This window comes from Rousettus aegyptiacus, unplaced genomic scaffold (assembly GCF_014176215.1).
Source record: "Rousettus aegyptiacus isolate mRouAeg1 unplaced genomic scaffold, mRouAeg1.p scaffold_m13_p_2, whole genome shotgun sequence".
In the NCBI taxonomy this organism is placed as follows: Eukaryota; Metazoa; Chordata; class Mammalia; order Chiroptera; family Pteropodidae; genus Rousettus; species Rousettus aegyptiacus.
In genome coordinates this window covers 127,234,405-127,258,873 of record NW_023416295.1, presented here as the reverse complement: position 1 = coordinate 127,258,873, position 24,469 = coordinate 127,234,405, and the positions used below count along the sequence as shown (strand labels likewise).

At 32.3% G+C, this 24,469-nt stretch overlaps 2 pseudogenes; one reads left to right on the top strand and one right to left on the bottom strand.

The window, feature by feature from the left end:
- Positions 1-13,995: 13,995 nt before the first annotated feature.
- Positions 13,996-14,922, bottom strand: LOC118613594 (annotated as a pseudogene).
- Positions 14,923-23,416: 8,494 nt separating this feature from the next.
- On the top strand, positions 23,417-24,345 carry LOC118613593 (annotated as a pseudogene).
- Positions 24,346-24,469: the final 124 nt, after the last annotated feature.

Here is a 24,469-nt window from a genome sequence, read left to right as displayed (position 1 = left end):
GGCTACTCTCTACATTGATGTCATGCCCATCAATGATTTCCGAAATACCCAATCCGAGAGGTCAACAAACTATCTCTATCTTTCCAGGAGGACCTAGAATGCACTAAATATTTTTTAAATAAACCAATGAATGAGTATTTTTTCAATTCTAAGTATTCCTACATTTGAAAGACCCAGGTTAAAAAAAAAATAAAGAAAGTTAATAACAGTAGACAGGATTACTATGTTTGTCCATGACAGAGTTTGACTACAGTCATTGGATAAGAATATTAGACATGAAATCATTATCATTGCACATTTAAAGGACTAATACAAGAAGTTTATTATCAAAGATGAAAAGGGTAGCATTAAAAACAATGGGAGGATGTCACAGGAAAGCACCTTTCTGCTCAGTATGAAGAAAATGTCTCTAAGAAGCAGAGTTGTTTTAAAAATGAAATGGACTACTTTCAAAAATATGAATTTCTCAGTTGGTGAAACTATTCAAGTAAATCCTAATCGGTTATTGATTTAGGAAACATATAGACAGGACTCACTTTGAATTGTTTCTTAAATTATTTAAGGCACTTCTATGACATAAGAACACAATATGTTTTGCATATAAAAGTATTAAACGGTAAAAGAAGATATCTAAAATTTAAATCTCCATTGCCTTCCTCCTTCCTATTCTCACCCTCTGTCTTTAGATAGAATATGATTATCAGTTTTTCAGGGCATTATTTATATCATGAATACTATAAGATAGACAGCTATAATTAAACATTTCTTTAAGAATAATTAATTTCTGTTCCATAATCATGTGATAACCTACATCAAAATAGAAATTCTCTTATTTAACTAAAAATGATTAACAAGAATAGCTATCTACTTTAGAGGAAAGCTATAAAACTTAAAATACTACCTCTCTTACTTAAGAAATCTCCCACCTCTAAGTGATATGAGATTCTGAAAAATGTAAAAGAAACATTTGAACTATAACTTAATTATTTGGTATTTGGAATTAGCCTCAATCAGAGGTGTAAAAGGTTATATTTTTGATCAGGAGCTAACGTAGTGCCTTGTTTTCCTTTTCAATTACTCTGAAAGTATAAAGACCCTATTGCATTGTTTTAGGTAGGTTACAGACAGATTCATTATTCTCACCATTTCACCGATTTTAGTCACATAGAGAATTCCTCCCCATAATTATCTTCCCAGAATTATTCCTAACTCTTGGTGGATGATAGAAAGAAAACTCTTTTAAGATGACTGAGTATAACAGATGTCTTTGGGAAGACTTGGACAAAGATTTTTTTTGGTAGCCATTACTCAAATCCTTTGTATACTTAATTGTTATTACAGTTTACTCATGATGTGATTATTAAATTTACTTGATTATCAGTCCTAGGTGCATTAATGGTGAAGTTAAATCATTATTCTTTTGTGTGGCTGCTCTTGTTAAAGGACTAGCTGAGAACAGTGCATCATACAACAGTTTCTAATATAGTTCGAAACAACTACTCAGTCTAAGCAACCAAACAACAGCCTTGAGATTATATATGTGTGTGTGTGTGTGTATGTATATATATACATATATACGTATATGTACATATATATGTATATATATGCATACACACACACATATATCCTTAAAAGGGATGTAAATAATGAGTATATCAATTGAGTGAAGTAAAGATTATAACATATTTATCTGATTGACTAATGAAAATATCTTCTTTGCACTCACTCAATAAAAATTTTGGAACATCTCAAAATAAATTGTTTAATGGTATTTTGCCATTCTACCTAATTTTTTAAAAGGAAAAATATGTTTAAAATGCCAAAATTGGGTAAAATATCATTCAACATTTGTGTACTAGAAGTAAGAGAAACTATGGTTCAAATTTGTCTATATATAAGGGAAACAGTTTTAGAAAAAGAGCTCTTATTTTTTCCCCATTTATCCTAGGTTATGTTTATTAAACCTGATGAATAATATAAGATCATTATTTCTACTGAAGGAATAATAAATGTTAATAAATTCTAAACTAACTTCCAAAGATTAAGGAATGTAAAATGACTTTAAACCGGAATCTATAAATTACTCTTTCAGAAAAATAGATTTTTTTTTTTTAAATATGAGGTCAAAGTTAGATATAATTCCCCATGGAAGGAGTCAGAAAATAGTGTTTACGTATACACCAAAGTTACTTTTAACTTGTGGACTCTTCGGAAACCACTTTAATAATGTTGACAGGCCCCCAAAAGATTCTTGTGAGTGCCCGTGTGTGTGTGTATGTGTGTGTGCGTGTGTGTGTGTGTGTGCATGTGTGTGTGTGTGTAGATATGACAAGTATGAAAAGGAGAAAAGGAAATACTTGTCTCTGAATCTATATTTTTTTACGTTTAAGGTACCATTTAAAACTATTTCAAGCTTAAGTAGCCCTATAATCTCCTATTCAGGGATTTCTTCAGGTTCTTTCTAATTTTGTTCTTTGACTGAATTCATTTTTTAATAAGTCCCAATGAGACTGATTAAAATTGTGAGCTATTTTACATGGGCTTGATTTGAGATAATTCATAGCTGGATACAAGTTTCATTCCACCAGTGAGAATTGCCTGGTTGCCCTGGTGTTACCTATAGCTAATTATGGCAAAACCACATCAATTTGTCTAAGGAAGTTTGAAAAATTAGCTATACCCTACACTCAAATTGTACCTTAACACCAATGGGATCTCATCTTCTCATTAACTTTCACAAAAGTGTGATTCTCTCTCTTAGGTATCTCTAACTGGAACACTTAACTGTGAAAATGGAGTATTATTTTAGGCATCCAGTGGGAACCACACTACTTGGAAACCATTAGAATAGAATTGGCTCCAAACATGCTACCCTGAGGATGACTTCATTTTTAATTAAAAATATTGCATAAATATTCTCCAAGGTCAAAGACAATTAATGGCAACAATACAGGAGTGTTATGTGAATTTCTGATTGGTCTCCAGGGTTTTTTATATCAAAAATGTAAATTTATTTTGACTGTAAACACCATAAGGCATATTAGACACTTCAGGTGAAAAGGGTATCTTAAAGGGATTTTGTCCTCTTACATAATCAAGATGTGATACTTCTCAAAAAAAGTTAATCAGAAAATGTCCTCATCAATTACATAAATCCTCAAAATTGAAGGGGGAACCTAGTTACCAAGAACTATTTTTCTCTTATCTAATATGTGTGTGTCTGTGTGTGTGTGTGTACATATATATATATATATATATATATGTTAAGTATATGAAAAAAATGGAATTGGAATAAGGAGAGTTGGATTCTAGTGGCGAACTGGTACTAATAAGAAGTATGTACATGGGCTAATCATTTTACATTTGGGGGATTTCTCATTTAAAATTCTTAAGAATTCCAGCCTTATATTACAGATACTCTTAAAAGACTAAATTTTAAAATCCATGCAAATTAAGGTATACTTCATTTCCTGTTCTATTCCCCAAGCTTAAACGTATTTAAGTCAAAAGGCCATAGGTATCATATTTTAGAGAAAATAAACATCTAAAACAAGAGATTTGTCAAGTCCTTTAAATTACTCATTCAGATTCCACTATCTTGCCTGTCAAACACAAGTTATCATTACTAAATGTGTCTTCAATTGCCATGCTTTTCTCCTTCACATTATTTCTGTTCATTCTACAACAGGTAAATAGTAATTTAATTAGAAATCAAAAATAATAATAAGGCATCTAGAAAATTCCCAAATAGCTGGTATTAAATAACATCTACAAAGCAAAATCAAAGCAAGAATTGAAAAAAAGGAAAAAGATTTAACTGAATGATTTTACATTGAATGTTAATGAAAAGTATCAAAATTATTGAGATGAAGCTAAATTAGGGCTTAAAGGAAAATATATAGTGATGAATGTATAGATAACAAAAAAGCCTAAAATACTTAAAGTTCTCCCTCCAGAAACTAGGAAAATAAGAAAAATCACACTGCAAAATAAACAGTAGAAGGAAATAACAAAGAGGAGAAAGTATTGAAGTTTTTTTTTAAAAAAAAAAAAAGGAATAAGGAGTAAAGAAAAATATTATCTATAAAAAGTTTCTATGAAAACATCAGTAACAATTGATAAAACTCTAGTCAACTGAAAAAATGGATACAAATTAACCGATATCAGGAATAAGAAGACATTAATACAGACCCACAAATATTAAATAATTATTAGGGAATATTATGAACAGATTAGTACCAAAAAAGTCAATATCATAAATGAAATTTTTAAATTTCTTGAAAGAGCAAAACTCCCCAAGTTTATTCAAAAAGGAATAGATGAATAAATTTTCAACAAGAGAAAAGCAAACAAAATTCAGCTGCATATTAAAAGGATTATATACCATGACCAAGTGTTATTTATTCCTGGAATGCAAGGATAGTTCTACATATGAAAATGGATCACTGTAATACACCACATTAAAAGAATGAAGGGAGGAAAAGCATAATTATCTCAATTGATGCAGAAAAACATATGACAGAGCTCAATATTTTTTCATGATAAAAACACTCAACAAAATACAAATAGAAAAAAAAGTACCTCATCATAATAAAGGCCATATATGAAAAACTAACACACTTAATGATGAAATCATATTTAATGATTTTGTGATGAAATACTGAAATATTTTCCTTTAACATCAGGAACAGTGCAAGAATTTGCCAATTCTATTCAACATAGTACTAAAATCTCAGACAAAGAAATTCTGGCCAAAAATAAAAAGAAGAAAAAGAAAGACATCCAACTTGAAAAGGAAGAGGTAAAATTATCTCTGATCCCACACGATATGAATTTTTATGTAGAAAATCCCAAATAGTTCAAACAAAAAAAAATTCTTCGAGCTAGCAAATTCAGCAAAGTATTAGGATACAAAGTCAACATTCAAAAATGGTTGGATTTCTATAAATTAACAATGAACAACCTGAAAAGAAAATTAACAATTCCAATTACGATCAAAAAGAATAAAATATTTAGAAATTAATTTAACCAAGGAAGTGAAAGACCTGGACAATGACAACTAAAAATATTACTGAAATATTAAAGAAGACATCAATAAGTGGAAACATATACTATGTACATGAATTGGAACAGTTAATATTGTTAAGATGCTAATACTACCCAAAGTGATCTACAGACTTCATGCACCCACTCGCAAAATTCTAATGAATTTTTTTTTGCAGAAACTGAAAAAACTGTCCTAAAATTCATATGGAATCTCAAGAAATCTCCAATAGTCAAAAAATACTGACAAAGAAGAACAAAGCTGGAGGACTCACACTATTTCAAAACTTATTAGAAAACTACAGTATTCAAAACAGTGTGGCACTGGCATAAAGAGAGATATATAGACAAATGTATAGAAATAAACCCTCATTATACTGTCAAATGATTTTCGACAGAGACTATTCAACGGTGAAAAGATAGTCCCTTCGACAAATGGTATTGGGAAAGTGTAAATCCACATGTAAAAGAATAAAGTTGGACCCTTACTTAACAGCAGATACAAAAAATTAACTCAAAATAAATGCATAACATAAATGCAAGACATAAAACTATAAAACTCTCAGAAGAAAACAAAGGACAAACACTGAATTTGGCAATGACTTATTGGATATGACATGAAAGGCATGGGGAACAAAATATAGACAAATGAGCCTTTATGAAAAATATTTTTAAAACTTTTGTATCAAAAGATACCATCAGTAGAGTAAAAATGCTACCACAGAATTGTTGAAAATATTTTAAAATCACATATCTGATAAGTGACTTGTACTCAGAATATATAGAAAACTCCTAAAACTGAAAAACAACGAAAACAAAAAAAAACTGACTCAAAATGGGAAAAGAAATTAGACATTTCTACAAAGATGAATTACAAATGACAAATAAGCACATGACGAAATGTTCATCATCACTAATTATTAGGGCAACGCATATCAAACCTATAATGAGATATCACCTCAGAACGATTAAGATGGCTACTAACTAAAATAAATAAATAAATAAATAAATAAATAAATAAATAAATAAATAAATAAATAAATAAAGTGTTGGTGAAGATGTGGAGAAACTGGAACTCTGGTATACTGTTGGTGGGAATATAATTCATTCCTTCTATGGAAAATAGTACAATGGGTTCCTCAAAAAATTTAAAATAGAACTACCAAATGATCTAACAATTCCTCTTCTAGGTATATATTCAAAGTACTGAAAGTAGAGTCTCAAAGCAATATTTATACACTCATGTTTCCAGAGCATAATTCACTTGGGAAGTAACCCAAGTGTCTATTGATAGATGAGTAAATAAGCAAAATATGGTATGTATGTGTATAAATATATATGAAATAATATGAAATATTATTCAGCTTTAAAAAGTAACATGCATGAACCTTGAAGATATTATGCTAAATAACACAGCCAGTCATCAAAAAGACAAATCCTATATGATTCCACTCATATGAAGTAAAGTAAAATTATATCTATGTAATAAAATATTACTTAGTAATGAAAAGACAAGCTGCTGATACACACACATAAATAAATCTTTAAAGCTTTATGCTAAGAGAAAGATGTCATGACAAAAAAGATAAATACCGTATCTTTTTTTTATATGCAATTCTAGATAAATTAAATATAGTGACAGCTGATTAGTAATCCTTAGGGTTTGAGGATGCAGTAAGGAGGTTGACGGTGAAGAAGTGTGAGAGATCTTTTTTGAAATATGGAAATATTCCATATCATGACTGTAATGGTGATTCTATGAATATATATTTTTGCCATAACCCATTAATTGTCTGCTAAAATTGGTGAATTTTATTATATGTATATTCTATTTCAACAATCGAGTGTTTTAAAATTTCAAGAAATCTACAATGAAGTGAATTTCTAAATTAATTCACCAAGTTTTCATGATACTAATTTAATTTCAGTTTAGTGGTCACCAGAGGGAAAGGGAAGAAAGGGGAGGTAGATAAGGATAAAGAGTGTCAAATATATGGTGATGGGAGGAGATTTGACTTTGGGTGGTAAACACACAATGCATTATATACAGATGAGGTACAATCAAATTGTACACTGGAAACCTACATAATTTTATTAATCTGCGTCACCCTAATAAATTTAATTTAAAAAATTAAAAATAAAAAAATTACTAGGGCATGTTTTCCTAGCATAAGCAATGAATAACTGAATAACAGCAATAAAAATATCATCTAATAAAGCATTGAAAATGTTTAAAACCTAAAATAAATTTACCAAAATATGCACAAGATTCTATGCACTGAAATTTGTAAAACATTGCTCAAATCATAAGCCTAAATAGATAGGCTGTTAATGAATTGTTATGATTCATTATTAAGATATTGATTCTTCTCAAATTAATCTATAAACTTAACAGCATGTGAATTAAAATTCTAGTCATATTTTGCAAAAATTGGCAAGCTGATTCTATAATTTTTATGGAAAGCCAAAGGATACAGAAGAGTCAAAATAAATTTGTTTTTAAGAAAAAAGTTGGAAGACTTATACTGGTTTCAACTGTAATATAACATCATAGTAAACAGGAAACTGTTGTATTGGTATAAGAACATGTATATATGGCAGAAATGAGAGTGCAGAAAGACTGCACATGTATGACTTTTTTATTTTTGATCTAGATGAGTTCACTAGGGAAAGAGAAAGTTTTTTCAACAAATGATGCAGGAATTTGCCAACAAACTAAGTTGTCCTTGATCTCGCCTTATGATATACCTGAAAATTGATCATAGATCTAAATGTAAATATAAAACTAAAACAATAAACTTATAGAAGAAAACATAGGCTATATTTGCAAATTTGAGGTAGGTAAGGACCCCTTAGAAATGACACAGAAAACACTAATCATAAAAGAAAATATAAGTTCAACTTCATCAAAATTGAAAATATGTAAAAATATAATTTTTGACATGAAAAGACAAAATATGAGCTAAGAGAAAATTTCCATGATTCAGTATCTTGACAAAGGACCTTTATCCTGACTGTATAAGGATGCCTATACCTCAATAATTAAAAGACAAACACATTGCCATAAAATTAAGCAAAAAGCCATAAATTTCTTTGACCAGTAATGGCCAATAAATCCATGGAAATGTATTACTTGACATATTAGTATGAAAATTAAAATCACTATGCAATACCACTTTATACAGATTAGACTGGCTAACATTAAGAAGGTAAGTTTTGGCAAAGATGAAGAGATACTGGAATTCTCCAACCTCTAGTGGCTGTATAAAGCTTTTTGTCAACTTCTCATTTAGTTAAAATGCATAGATAAAGGCACCAACTTAACATTATCAAAATTTAAATATTTTTATACTGATAAAAATTAAATTCAAAACAAAACTATTCTCAAGTATAGTGAACTAATAAAATAGCCTCAGCAGAAAGAAGGAAATAAAATAGCTTTAAGATATAGGAAGGATACTATAAAAATAAATTATAAAGTCTACCATAATAGTAGATCTTCATGTATCTCACTAAAATATTGAAAAATAAAGCAGACAGAAAGTCACAAAAAATATAAAGAGGTGCAATTAACAGACATATGCAAGAACATATATAAATATACACATATATAATGTGGGTGTATGTGTGTATCCCCAAAATGAAAGAATACAGTTTCTTCTTTTGTACATGAGTAATAATTACAAAACAAAAAAGATCATAAATAGACAATCAAGTTAGAGTCATCATAAGTGTAAATATATATCGTACAGGTAACATTTTCTGAAAATAAATAAAAAGTCAACAACTCGAAAAGTTCATTAATAATGATGCCCTCATATTTATAATTTATAATTGATTATCAAGTAAACCATTGGTCAAAGACTATTAAGCATGTTTAGATCTTTGCACTACTAGAGTATGAATCAAACATTTTGACTTAAAAATTAAATTGTGAAAAACACTTTTCCCTACTAGGTTACATCAATAGAGTGTGATCTTTTTGTCTTTAGCTGTAAGGGGATAGACAAGATACTATTTAATTTTTTGTTCTTGATAATTGGTCCATGTTATATTAAACAATATCATTATGGAAAGCAGGGACATTTAAGAGAACTCTTCTTTACTATTTTTTCAACCCACTGGAAGTTCCTGGCATAGAATTTAAAATAACTATAATTAGCATGGCAATGGCTGTAATGAAAATAACAGACAACATGAAAGATCATAAATTTAACTTCAGCAGAAAGATGGGAACCATAATAAAAAATGTAAATGCTAGAAATCAACAACACAATAACCTGAATAAAGAATTCCTTTAATATTCTCATTAGTATACTTTACATAGCTCCTCAAAATTATAAGAATTAATAAACATAAATATAAATCAATAAAATTATCCAAAATAAAATACAAAGACAAAATATTTTTAAAAAGAGAGAATATCTAATAACTATGAAACAATATGAAACAGTGTACAATGTGTAACTGGAATCACAGAAGGGAAGAAAAGAGACAATGGGGTACCATAAAAGTTTGAAAAAATAATGGCTGAAAATTACCTCAAATTAGTGGCAGACAACAAACCACAGATCCACAAAGTTCAGAGAACATCAATTAGAATAAATAACAAAAATACTGTACACAGGTATATCATATTCAAACTATTTAAAACCAAAGAGAAAATCATGAAGACACCCAGAAAAGTAGAAGAAGGGGATCACCCACAAAGTAAGAAGGCTAGGAATACTAGGACTCTATTAAAATTAAGAAATTTCTAATTTTGAAGACTAAGATAATCAAAAGCCAAACAACACATTTATATAAAATACTTACAAATCACATATCTTATTAGAAACATCATCCAGAATTTTTAAATCTCAATAGAAAATGAATAATACAATGAAATTTTTTTTAATTAAGTTTATTAGGATAGCATTGGTTAATACAATTATATAATTTTCAGGTGTACATTATAATTTGACATCTGTATATTCTATTGTGTGTTAACCACCACAAGTCCAGTTTCCTTCAGCTACCATTTATTTGATCCCCTTCACCCACTTCGTCCTCCCTCTATCCCACTATATTTGATCCCCTTTACCCCATCTACCTCCCCCTTTCTCCCCCACCCTTACCCTCTGGTAGCCACCAGTCTATAGTCCATGTCCATGAGTCTCTGTTTGTCCTGTTCATTTGTTGCTTTTAGGTTTATATATCCCACATATAAGTGATATCATGTGATTTTCAACTTCGGTTTATTTCGCGCTTAGCATGATTATCTCGAGTTCCATCCATGTTGTTGCAAATGGCTGTATTTCATCTCTCCTTATGGTTGAGTAATATTCCATTGTATATATGTACCACAGATTCTTTAGCCAATCATCTATTGTAGGACAGACACTTCGGTTGCTTCTATGTCCTGGCCAATGTGAATAATGCTGCTATGAACATTGGTGTGCAAATATCTTTATGGATATGATTTTTTAAGTCTTTGGGGTAAATACCCAGTGAAGGGATTGTTAGATCATATGGTAGATCAATTCTTAGTTTTTTGAGGAACCTCCATACTGTTTTCCATAGTGGCTATACCAATTTGCAGTCCCACCAGCAACAATACAATGAAATTTGAACAAAAAAAGTTTTAATATATACTTCATCAAAGTAATTATTTGAGTTTCTAATAAATGTATATGTTCATTAGGAAGTGCAAATTAAAGCAGCATTGCATGGCTTCACTCCTAAACATGAATGGACTACTAAATGAAAAAAATAATAAACCAAGAAAAAAACCTATAAGCTGAAAAAAACCTCCGGCAAGAAACCGGCCAATATAAACAAATATAAAAACAAACCAAGTGGAAAGAAAGATAACTAGAGAACTGAATAAACACTGGAGGAAAAAAAGGAAGGTTACAAAGATTAAAGAAAAAACAAAATGCAAATAAGCAGAAGCTAAAATGTTAATAATAAATTAAGACTGGGGAAAATCATTAAGCACACACAGAATTATATTACATTATAATTTTAATATTACGTTTGGATTTCAAATATACATGATATGTTATCGACTGTGGACCACCTATGGACATTGTCGTGTGGTTCCCATCTCACCGAATCCTCCTACCCCAAGGTAACATTCTGACTCCCTTTTAATCATTCAGTTGATAACATTTAATATAGCTGAATTATATACATAATTATTTTAACTCGCTTGTTTTTATTTTAATAAGATGTATCACACACCGAATCCCATATAGCCTTGAACTGGTGTCTGTGCATTTTGAAGGCACAAACACCTCTTCCAGTCTTTACAGACTGGTTTTATCAGGTTAAGTTCTCCTGTCAGTTCCCTGAGCTGATGAGATTACCTTCAGAATCACAGTCATGCTGGGTTGGAGCCAGTTTTGAGGCTGTCATTGGGTCTGTAGTGGGGTCCATGGTTGGTATGCTCGTTAACAGGGATTCAAGCAGGCCTGGATCCTGTCTGGTCCCTGAGCCAATGAAACTGTGTCCACTGGATCATTCAGTCAGGTGTCACTGGGACCAGGACCTGTTTCAGGGTCCATAGTTAGATCCTTAGTCAGCAGCCTAATACCAGGTGCACAGACAAGAGTGCCTCCCCCTGGGTCCTTGGACCTATAGGATTGCTAGCAGACTATGGCTGACAGGGTCCAGAATACAAATATAGACCCTTTTGGGATCTCTGCCTTCATAGGGTAATTTCAGAATCTACAGTCTGACTGAATTTGGCAGGCTTACCTCCAGGGGCACCCAGACTGTGGCCAGACTGGCTGGTGCTAGTTCATAGGTTACTTGAGGGAATGAGTTCTATATGCCTATTACCTGACAAAAATGAGTGTGATTTCTCCTGATTCCCTTGGTATATGGTAGTGGTGATAGGACCTAGCCAAACAGGGCTGTATTTGAGATCTCAGGGATATATAGCTGTTCTGGGACTGTAGCTGTAACTACATTAATGAGTTAGCCACGTGGGTGTGGGCCTACAATCTAAAAACCAGTCTCCTAGTATTAGACTGCACTGGGTTTTCACAAACTCCTACTACCTGCATTCCAAAGCCCTACAAAGGCACTTTTGTCCATGATGGATGCCAGATTATTGCTGTTTACAAGAAATATGAAAAGGGCACCACTTATTTAGTCACCTTGATGGCATCACTCCTCCCTTCCTCTTTATGGCATATGAATGATATTTTTCTAGTGTGTGATCTGAAGAATTTTATAATTTTCCATTGAGGTCTTATACATCTTCTGCTAAAATTCTCCTAATTCCTTGATAATCTATGATACACATGTAAATGATGCAGTCTTTTAAACAACATTGTAGCTGTTTGTCGCTGTCATAGAGACATGCAATTGTTTTCTGTTAATTCAGATATCTTCATAAACTCTGATTTTCTTTGTAAATAATCATGTAAATGACAGTTTAATTCTGTATTGATCCATTATATTTTAAATTTCTATTTATTATATTCCACTTGCTAGAGTTCTAATAGAATGCTGAACTAAATTTGGGGATAATGGGCGTTTTGTCTTTTTCCTTATTTTAAAGAAAACACTTCTAAAATTTTCTCATTTAGAATGTTTTTTCACACCCTGAACATGCCCGATCCCATCTGATCTTGGAAGCTAAGCAGGGTTGGGCCTGGTTAGTATTTGGATGGGCGATGGGAGACCATCTAGGAAGACCTGGTGCTGTAGGCATGTAAAAAAAAAAAATGTTTTTTTATTCAGTTTGTATAGATATAATTTAACAGGTTAATAAAGTTTAGTTATCTTTCTAATTTTATGATGTTTTTGAAATTATAAAATAGCTTTGCAACTTATCAAATATTCTTTCTTTGTCTTTTGGGATAACTTTTTTTCAATATTTTAATTAGCTAATATGGTAAATGTGATTCTACACTGTCTAATATTAAATCACCAACGTCTCCCCTGTGTAATCATAACTTAGCCATAGTGATCACCTTTTATTGCATTTAATATATTTTAGGAGTCAATTTGTTATTACGTAAGAGAATAAGCATACCTTAAATTGTCAAATGTTTACCAAAAAAGTAACAGCTCACCAAACAAACATTAAAACTATATAACACTATATAAATTCCACCAAAAAGATTTTTTAAATTTAAATTCTCTGAACTTAAAACTATATAAATTCCACCAAAAAGATTTTTTAAATTTAAATTCTCTGAACTTAAGATAATAAAACTAGAAATAATAATAAAAAGACATGGACTAAATAAATCTAAAATATTGAAATAAACAATTTCATCTTAATAATCCATAAATGAAATAGAATTAAAAGTGAATAGAATTATTTATATAATGAAAGCAAAAGCAAATTACATTGAAAACTATGTAAAAGTTTTAAATATAATTCATTAAAGTAAAACAGAAAACAAACCAAGCATTCAATCTATGAATCAAAATGTTAACAAAACCAGATCCTCGGAAAATAAAGTAATGATATAGATATGCAAACATACATGAATGTAATATGTGTATTTATGTGTTAATTTCATAGTACTATATTTATGAGCTGCAATTTTTAATACATCTACGCAAAATAAAACTAGAATGGTAAACCTATGTAACACCTAGATATCACATTATAAATTGCATTGAAAATGATGATATGGAACTCAAAATTCTAGGATATGAAGTCAAATCCTTGGCAAATATAATTAAAAAACAAAACAGCATAAAATTCTAAGGTTTGAAAACAGAAAGTATAGATAATCGCAAACATTAAAAGTATTAAATTATTATAAGACAATATTTTATTTAACTCCATGGCAATAATTTTTAAATCTAGAGAAAAATAAAGATTTTCAATCAATAGTCTTCTAGTTTGATTTGTTATGGAATTTGTTTAAATCAAACTATTCTGTAACAAATTATAGAAAGTAATGCTTTTATCTGACCTAAAGTTTTACAGAGGGATAGAAGTCAATATCCTTTCCATAATATTTTTTTTGACAATGTCCTTTTTTGACAATGTCCAGCCACAGCATTTTTCACCTCCCTTTTTGTTAAACTATAAATCAGAGGATTCAACAGAAATGATAAGAGTATATAGAACACAGCTATAATCTTGTTTTTCTCTGGTGAGGAGATGGCCCCAGCTTGGGCATAGAAGAACACAGTCCCATAGAATAAATTCACCACGGTTATGTGAGAGCTACAAATACAGAAGGTCCTACTGTGGCCATGGGTTGAGGGGATCTTCAGGACAGTAGAGTGGATATAAGCATAGGAAACCAGAATGACAGTTTTGGTGGTGATGATGATAAAAGCAGAGAGAATAAAGAGTACAATCTCATTTACAAAAGCGTCATTGCATAAAAAGTGGTCCAACCTGTTTTCTCCACAGAAACACAAACTGAAGGTGAAACCTGTTTGTATCATGGGGTTGATGCATCCAGAGATTTAGGAGCCAATCACCAAAGGAACACAAGCCTGCTGAGATGTAACTACAGTATAAAGGAAAGGTAAGTAAATGGCTGAGAAGCGATCATATACCATCATGGCTAAAAAAAAAAGCCTTCAGTACCAACACAAAGAGCAAGGCAAAAGAACTATGTTGCAGTCTTTGTAAGAAATTTTCTTGTTCTTGGACAATAAAGTAGCCAGAATTTTTGGAGCAATGCCTGTAGAATAAAGGAGACCTAAATTTCTGGAAAAAGAAATATATGTATGTATGAAGTCTGGAATCTATTTTAGAGACAACTTAACACGTTGACATTTCCCACCACAATGACCATGCACATAAGCAAGAGTAAGATAGAATAGAATCTATATTTCTGAAGATGTTCTGAATCCCAGCAGAATAAACTCAGTCACCTCTGAGTAATTCCTATTCAGCTCACTCTTCATAACTGAGACCTGAGAAAATAAGTGAATAATTATGAAACCTCTAGACAGTCATGTCAACTTTTTGTTCCTGAAGTTCTCAATAAGAGAAAAAAATGCTAATAGAAATGAGGTTTTCTTGGCATGTGACAGAATAGCTTTACACTTGGAAGTATTTGAATATATAATATGTAATTTTTTCTAATAGACTAAGTGTCATTATAATAAGGGATTTATGGATGAGCAAAGGATGTCAGGGACAGCAACATTATCAGTCATTTTATGACAATTGTTTAGAGCTTTGAAAGGCAGCTATGCTCACCACTATACCACCAACATCTGTTAAGAGCTTTGGAATCAGATGGATTGAGTTCAAATTTTACCTGTCAGTCTAAAAGAATCTAACATAGCTACCTATACTTTCAAAGCTTTGAAGTCCTCTACTGTCAAATGGGAGGTACTAATAATACCTACTTTATAGTATTGTGAGGATAACAAGAAATTGAGTGCAAAAAGCGATTCTTTACGGTTACTAGAACATCTAAATTCATTATAAATGTTAGTCAAATAAACAAGAAAGCACGCATTAAAATTATTTTGCTTTAGGAATGGACACAGGTATAAACTTAGGTCAATTTCTTTTCTCACAAAAAGATACAGTTATTTTGGCTATCTTAAAACATTCTGCTATATAAATGACATCAGAAAACATGGGATTACTATTTCATGAGGAAGAATAAAGCATCAATCTTAAAGTCACTCAAAATGATAAATCAAACTCAGCTCCTACACTAACCATACTCTACCTCTTATTTTATTTACTATTAATCTTTGATTTCTAGTAGCTCTGCTCCCTCGGCATGTTTTATTCCTTTTACTGTCAAACACTGACATATTAGATACATGATTTTTCTACTTATATAGAATGAAACTTTATGGTTGAAGTACAAGATTACCTTCCCTAAGAAGTTTTCTTTTCTATTTTTGTTGTTGTTTAGCCTCCATATATTTGATCCCATTTATCCACTTCACCCTACCCTTACCCCCCTATAATTGACCCCCTTTACCCATCCATTTCCCCCTCCTCCCCAATCCCCTACTCTCTGTTAACCACTAGTCTATAATCCATATCCATGAGTCTCTGTTTGTTTGTCCTTTTCATTTGTTGCTTTGAGGTTTATGTCACACATATAAGTGATATCATGTGATTTCAACTTTTTCTGTCTGGCTTATTTCACTTAGTGTGATTATTTCAAGGTCCATCCATGTTGTCACAAATGGTAGTATTTCATCTCTTCGTATGGCTAAATAATATTCCATTGTATAGATGTACCACAGCTTCTTTAGCCAATCATCTATCATAGGACACTTAAGTTGCTTCCATGTCATGACCACTGTGAATAATGCTGCTATAAACATTGGTGTGCAAATATCTTTTTTAATATGAGTTTTCAAGTCTTTGGAGTAAATACCCAGTAGAGGGATTGCTGGATCATATGGTAGATCAATTCTTAGTTTTCTGAGGAACCTCCATACTGTTTTACATGTGGCTGTACCAATTTGCGGTACCACCAGCACTGTATGAGGGGTTCCTTTTCCTTGCATCCTCTCCAACATTTGTTATTACTTGTCTTGTTGATAATAACTATTCTAACAGGTGTGAAATGGTATCTCATTGTGGTTTTGATTTGCATTCCCCTAATAGCTAGCGATGTTGAGCATCTTTCAAATATTTATGGGCCATTTGTATGTCCTCTATGGAGAAGTGTCTATTCAGGTCCTCTGCCCATTTTTGATTGGATCATTTGTTTTTTTGTTGTTATCGAGTTTATGAGTTCCTTGATATTCTGGATATTAGGCTCTTATCAGAGGCGTTGCTTGCAAATATATTTCCCATTCAGATGGTTGTCTCTTTACATTGTTGATTTCTTTCACTGAGCAGCTTTTTGTTTGATGTAGTCTCACTCATTTGTTTTAGTTTTTATTTCCCTTGCTTTGAGGTCAATTCATAAAATCCTGTTTAAGTCCGAGGTCCTTGAGTTTAGTTCCTATGTTTTTTTTCTATGCATTTTATTGTTTCAGGTCTTATATTCAGGTCCTTATTCCATTTTGAGTTAATTTTGGTGTATGGTGATAGACAAGAGTCTAGTTACATTCTTTTGCATGTGGCTTTCCAGTTTTCCCAGAACCATTTATTGAAGAGGCTTTCCTTTCTCCAATGTATGTTTGTGGCTTTTTTGTTGAAAAATTATTTGCCCATATAAATATGGGTTTACTTCTGGATTCTTGATTCTGTTCCACTGGTCCATGTGTCTTTTTTTCTGCCAGTACCAAGCTATTTTGATTACTGTTGTTTTGTAGTATAATTTGAAGTTGGGCAGAGTGATGCCTCTGACCTCATTCTTTTTTCTCAGGATAGCTTTGGCAATTTGGGGTCTTTTGTGCTTCCATACAAATCTGATGATCTTTGGTTCCATTTCTTTAAAAAATTCTGATGGGATTTTGATGGGGATTGCATTAAATCTGTATAATGCTTTAGGTAATATGGTCATTTTAACTATATTGATTCTTTCAATACGAGAACACAGAATATCTTTCCATTTCTTGGAGTAATTACCCAGTAGAGGGTGTGAAATGGTATCTCATTGTGGTTTTGATTTGCATTTCCCTAATAGCTAGTGATGTTGAGCATCTTTTCATATATTTGTTGTCTGCTCATTTTTTAATTGGATCGTTTGTCTTTTTGTCATTGAGCCATTTGAGTTCTTCGTATATTTTAGACATTAGCCCCTTATTGGAGGTGTTTTTTGAAAATATCTTCTCCCATTCAATTGGTTGCCTCTTTGTTTTGTTGATGATTTCTTTTGATATGCAGAAGCTTTTTAATTTGATATAGTGCCATTCATTTACATCATTTAATTTAATCCTTACAACAACAATCCTGTGGAATAGATGTTCTAAGACATTTTGCTGATGAGAAAACAGAGGCTTATGGAATTTGAACAATTTGCCCAGGATGACTTAGCTAGCGAGGGTAGGACATGGATGAAAACTCTATGTGGTTAAAATGCCACACTTTTAACTAATAAGACATTTTGACTTCATAAAAATATAGTAACAGAGGCTAAATAAGCTTTACTTTTTTTCTGACTCTGTTGTACTTTTACTTTTATGAAAATTTCCAAATAAAAATGTGACTTAAAATATGATATTAGATTCTTTAAAAAGAAGGAATATTTTTTGTTCAGAAATTAAACATGGTATAGAACCCAGAATTATTACATAAAATTCTTTTTTTCCACTTGGATTTAATTTTTAGATATCTTAAAATGTAGATTTTTTTTCAAATATCTTCTTAGTGTTTGATATTAACCATTTATAGTTATTGAAAAAGCAAAACGTAGGTAAAATGGATTTTTTTGCCCTTTGTATTTTCATTAATGTCTTCTGTTTGATTAATAATATAAACAAGAAAAGAGGACTTTCGGAAACATGGCAGGGGGAGAGATGTCCCTAGATGGCTCCCCTTGAAACAACAATAAACTGAACCTCTAAAACTCAACAAAAAACACCCAAACTGCACACCAGCATGTATGAGCATGGGAGCTGTGCATAAGAATTACCACAGGTCAGAACCCTGGGTGGACTGGGAGAAATAAAGAAACTGCCTCCCCCAGCTGCCAGAGCTCCAAGTAGGAGGAGGGGGAGGGGAAAATGTGCAGCCTTACCTGAGAGTGCCGTGAGCTCCATGCGGCTGGCGGCAGGGCCCAGTTATCGGGGCAGAAAGCAAAGAAGTGGGATGCCAGAAAAGCAACAGCTGATTTTTACCGGCCATGGTTGCAAAACTGAGCTTGAGCTGCAGTCCCCATCTCCCAATCAAGAGGGCCCTTCTGGTATTAATCACTGCGGACCCCCAGGGGAATCTGAACAAATGCTACTGAAATTGACAGGGACTGAAAATGAAGGTAGTGGGCATGGTTAAATATCTACAAGAAAATAAAAGCATTATATAAAGTCATTATTAAGACTGTATATAAAGCAGGGATCCAAGAGGCTTAGATGTCACCTACTGGAAATCAAAAGAAAAGCGCCTTATTTGCAGCAGGCTAAATCTTTCTGGAAAAAAAGTAGAATACATTTCTTTTAATGCCCAGGTGGAGAAACAGTCCATTAAACACCATGAACAACCAAGGTGACAAGGAAATTCAGAAAGAAAGAAGAAATATCTCCAGAAAAAAATCTTACAGACATAGAAATATGTGACTTAAATGACAGAGTATTCTGGATGGTACTTCTGCAAAAACTCAATGAGATCCAAAATGAGACATATCAACAATTTTAGGAATTGAAAAAACAACTAGATGAGCAGAGCAAGGAGATTGAAACTCTCAAAAAGAACCAAATAGAACTTCTTGAGATAAGAAAACATACCGCAAGAGTTGAAAAATGAAATAGCACACTTGGGAAATAGAGTCAACCAAATGGAGGAAAGGATCAGTGATATCAAAGAGAAATCTAGAAATAAATCAGAAGGAAGAAGAGAGAAACTGAAGAATAAAAAATAATGAAAGAGAAATTCAAGAATGAGCTGATACCATTAGGAAAGGAAACATAAGGTTAATGGGCATTATCAAAAGTAAGGAAAAGGAGCAGGGACTAGAAAGTATTTTTAGACAAATAGTAGGTGAGAATTTCCCAAATCTAAGGAATGAACTGGAGCTTGGAATTCAGGAAGTCAACAGAACACTTAATTACGTCAACCCAAAAATACCTTCGCATCGTATTAAAATTATCAAATATCAACGACACATTGTTTTAAAATTATCAGATATCAATGACAAAGTCAGAATTCTCAGGGCAGCCAGGGAGAAGAAAATGGTAACTTAAAAGGAAAACTCATTAGATTATCCTTGGACTTCTGAGCACAGACCTTACAAGCCAGAAAGGAATGGAATCAAATATTTAAACTATTAAGTGAAAGGAACTACCAGCCTAGAATAATGTATCCAGCTAAGCTCTCCTTTAGATATGAAGGAGAAATAAAGACTTTTCCAGACATACAAAAATTGAGGGAATTCTCCACTCTGATACCAAAAACTGGTAAAGATAACATAAAGATTACATAAAAAAAGAAAACTACAGACCAATATCTCTCATGAACACAGATGCAAAAATCCTAAGATACTAGCAAACTGAATTCAGCAACATATTAAAAAGTTTATATACCACGGTCAAATGGGCTTCATCCCAAAGGCTTAGGGATGGTTCAACATATGCATATCAATTAATGTTATACACCACATAAACAAAGAAAAAAATAAGAATCATATGATCATATTAATAGATGCAGAATAAGCCTTTGACAAGATACAGCATCCATTTATGATCGAAGCACTTAACAAAATCGGTATAGAAGGAAAGTACCTTAACATACTAAAGGCCATATATGACAAACCCTCAGCCAACATTATACTTAATGGTGAAAAACTAAAAACCTTCCCTCTAAGATCAAGAACAAGGCAAAGCTATCCACTATCGCCACTCTTATTTATTGTAACATTGGAGGTCCTAGCGAATGCAATCAGGCAAGAGAAAGATGTAAAAGGCATCCAAATAGGAAAGGAAGAAGTCAAACTGTCAATATTTGTGGATGATATGATTCTCTATATAGAAAACCCTAAAGATTTCACAAGAACACTACTAGAAACAGTAAGCAAATACAGTAAAGTCTCTGGATACAAAATCAATATTCAAAAGTCCATAGCATTCCTAAACTCTAATTATGAAGTGTCAGAAAAAGAAGTGGAAAAAATCATTCCTTTTGCAATTGCAACAAAAAGAATAAAATACTTAGGAATAAGTTTAACAAAACATGAGAAGGACTTATGTAATGAAAACTTCAAGACTCTATTAAAAGAAATTGAAGAAGATACAAAGAAATGGAAAGATATTCTGTGTTCTCGTATTGAAAGAATCAATATAGTTAAAATGACCATATTACCTAAAGCATTATACAGATTTAATGCAATCCCCATCAAAATCCCATCAGAATTTTTTAAAGAAATGGAACCAAAGATCATCAGATTTGTATGGAAGCACAAAAGACCCCAAATTGCCAAAGCTATCCTGAGAAAAAAGAATGAGGTCAGAGGCATCACTCTGCCCAACTTCAAATTATACTACAAAACAACAGTAATCAAAATAGCTTGGTACTGGCAGAAAAAAAAGACACATGGACCAGTGGAACAGAATCAAGAATCCAGAAGTAAACCCATATTTATATGGGCAAATAATTTTTCAACAAAAAAGCCACAAACATACATTGGAGAAAGGAAAGCCTCTTCAATAAATGGTTCTGGGAAAACTGGAAAGCCACATGCAAAAGAATGTAACTAGACTCTTGTCTATCACCATACACCAAAATTAACTCAAAATGGAATAAGGACCTGAATATAAGACCTGAAACAATAAAATGCATAGAAAAAAACATAGGAACTAAACTCAAGGACCTCGGACTTAAACAGGATTTTATGAATTGACCTCAAAGCAAGGGAAATAAAAGCTAAAACAAATGAGTGAGACTACATCAAACAAAAAGCTGCTCAGTGAAAGAAATCAACAATGTAAAGAGACAACCATCTGAATGGGAAATATATTTGCAAGCAACGCCTCTGATAAGAGCCTAATATCCAGAATATCAAGGAACTCATAAACTCGATAACAACAAAAAAACAAATGATCCAATCAAAAATGGGCAGAGGACCTGAATAGACACTTCTCCATAGAGGACATACAAATGGCCCATAAATATTTGAAAGATGCTCAACATCGCTAGCTATTAGGGGAATGCAAATCAAAACCACAATGAGATACCATTTCACACCTGTTAGAATAGTTATTATCAACAAGACAAGTAATAACAAATGTTGGAGAGGATGCAAGGAAAAGGAACCCCTCATACAGTGCTGGTGGTACCGCAAATTGGTACAGCCACATGTTAAAACAGTATGGAGGTTCCTCAGAAAACTAAGAATTGATCTACCATATGATCCAGCAATCCCTCTACTGGGTATTTACTCCAAAGACTTGAAAACTCATATTAAAAAAGATATTTGCACACCAATGTTTATAGCAGCATTATTCACAGTGGTCATGACATGGAAGCAACTTAAGTGTCCTATGATAGATGATTGGCTAAAGAAGCTGTGGTACATCTATACAATGGAATATTATTTAGCCATACGAAGAGATGAAATACTACCATTTGTGACAACATGGATGGACCTTGAAATAATCACACTAAGTGAAATAAGCCAGACAGAAAAAGTTGAAATCACATGATATCACTTATATGTGTGACATAAACCTCAAAGCAACAAATGAAAAGGACAAACAAACAGAGACTCATGGATATGGATTATAGACTAGTGGTTAACAGAGAGTAGGGGATTGGGGAGGAGGGGGAAATGGATGGGTAAAGGGGGTCAATTATAGGGGGTAAGGGTAGGGTGAAGTGGATAAATGGGATCAAATATATGGAGGCTAAACAACAACAAAAATAGAAAAGAAAACTTCTTTAGGGAAGGTAATCTTGTACTTCAACCATAAAGTTTCATTCTATATAAGTAGAAAAATCATGTATCTAATATGTCAGTGTTTGACAGTAAAAGGAATAAAACATGCCGAGGGAGCAGAGCTACTAGAAATCAAAGATTAATAGTAAATAAAATAAGAGGTAGAGTATGGTTAGTGTAGGAGCTGAGTTTGATTTATCATTTTGAGTGACTTTAAGATTGATGCTTTATTCTTCCTCATGAAATAGTAATCCCATGTTTTCTGATGTCATTTATATAGCAGAATGTTTTAAGATAGCCAAAATAACTGTATCTTTTTGTGAGAAAAGAAATTGACCTAAGTTTATACCTGTGTCCATTCCTAAAGCAAAATAATTTTAATGCGTGCTTTCTTGTTTATTTGACTAACATTTATAATGAATTTAGATGTTCTAGTAACCGTAAAGAATCGCTTTTTGCACTCAATTTCTTGTTATCCTCACAATACTATAAAGTAGGTATTATTAGTACCTCCCATTTGACAGTAGAGGACTTCAAAGCTTTGAAAGTATAGGTAGCTATGTTAGATTCTTTTAGACTGACAGGTAAAATTTGAACTCAATCCATCTGATTCCAAAGCTCTTAACAGATGTTGGTGGTATAGTGGTGAGCATAGCTGCCTTTCAAAGCTCTAAACAATTGTCATAAAATGACTGATAATGTTGCTGTCCCTGACATCCTTTGCTCATCCATAAATCCCTTATTATAATGACACTTAGTCTATTAGAAAAAATTACATATTATATATTCAAATACTTCCAAGTGTAAAGCTATTCTGTCACATGCCAAGAAAACCTCATTTCTATTAGCATTTTTTTCTCTTATTGAGAACTTCAGGAACAAAAAAGTTGACATGACTGTCTAGAGGTTTCATAATTATTCACTTATTTTCTCAGGTCTCAGTTATGAAGAGTGAGCTGAATAGGAATTACTCAGAGGTGACTGAGTTTATTCTGCTGGGATTCAGAACATCTTCAGAAATATAGATTCTATTCTATCTTACTCTTGCTTATGTGCATGGTCATTGTGGTGGGAAATGTCAACGTGTTAAGTTGTCTCTAAAATAGATTCCAGACTTCATACATACATATATTTCTTTTTCCAGAAATTTAGGTCTCCTTTATTCTACAGGCATTGCTCCAAAAATTCTGGCTACTTATTGTCCAAGAACAAGAAAATTTCTTACAAAGACTGCAACATAGTTCTTTTGCCTTGCTCTTTGTGTTGGTACTGAAGGCTTTTTTTTTTAGCCATGATGGTATATGATCGCTTCTCAGCCATTTACTTACCTTTCCTTTATACTGTAGTTACATCTCAGCAGGCTTGTGTTCCTTTGGTGATTGGCTCCTAAATCTCTGGATGCATCAACCCCATGATACAAACAGGTTTCACCTTCAGTTTGTGTTTCTGTGGAGAAAACAGGTTTGGACCACTTTTTATGCAATGACGCTTTTGTAAATGAGATTGTACTCTTTATTCTCTTCTGCTTTTATCATCATCACCACCAAAACTGTCATTCTGGTTTCCTATGCTTAGATCCACTCTACTGTCCTGAAGATCCCCTCAACCCATGGCCACAGTAGGAACCTTCTGTATTTGTAGCTCTCACATAACCGTGGTGAATTTATTCTATGGGACTGTGTTCTTCTATGCCCAAGCTGGGGCCATCTCCTCACCAGAGAAAAACAAGATTATAGCTGTGTTCTATATACTCTTATCATTTCTGTTGAATCCTCTGATTTATAGTTTAAACAAAAAGGGAGGTGAAAATGCTGTGGCTGGACATTGTCAAAAAAGGACATTGTCAAAAAAAATATTATGGAAAGGATATTGACTTCTATCCCTCTGTAAAACTTTAGGTCAGATAAAAGCATTACTTTCTATAATTTGTTACAGAATAGTTTGATTTAAACAAATTCCATAACAAATCAAACTAGAAGACTATTGATTGAAAATCT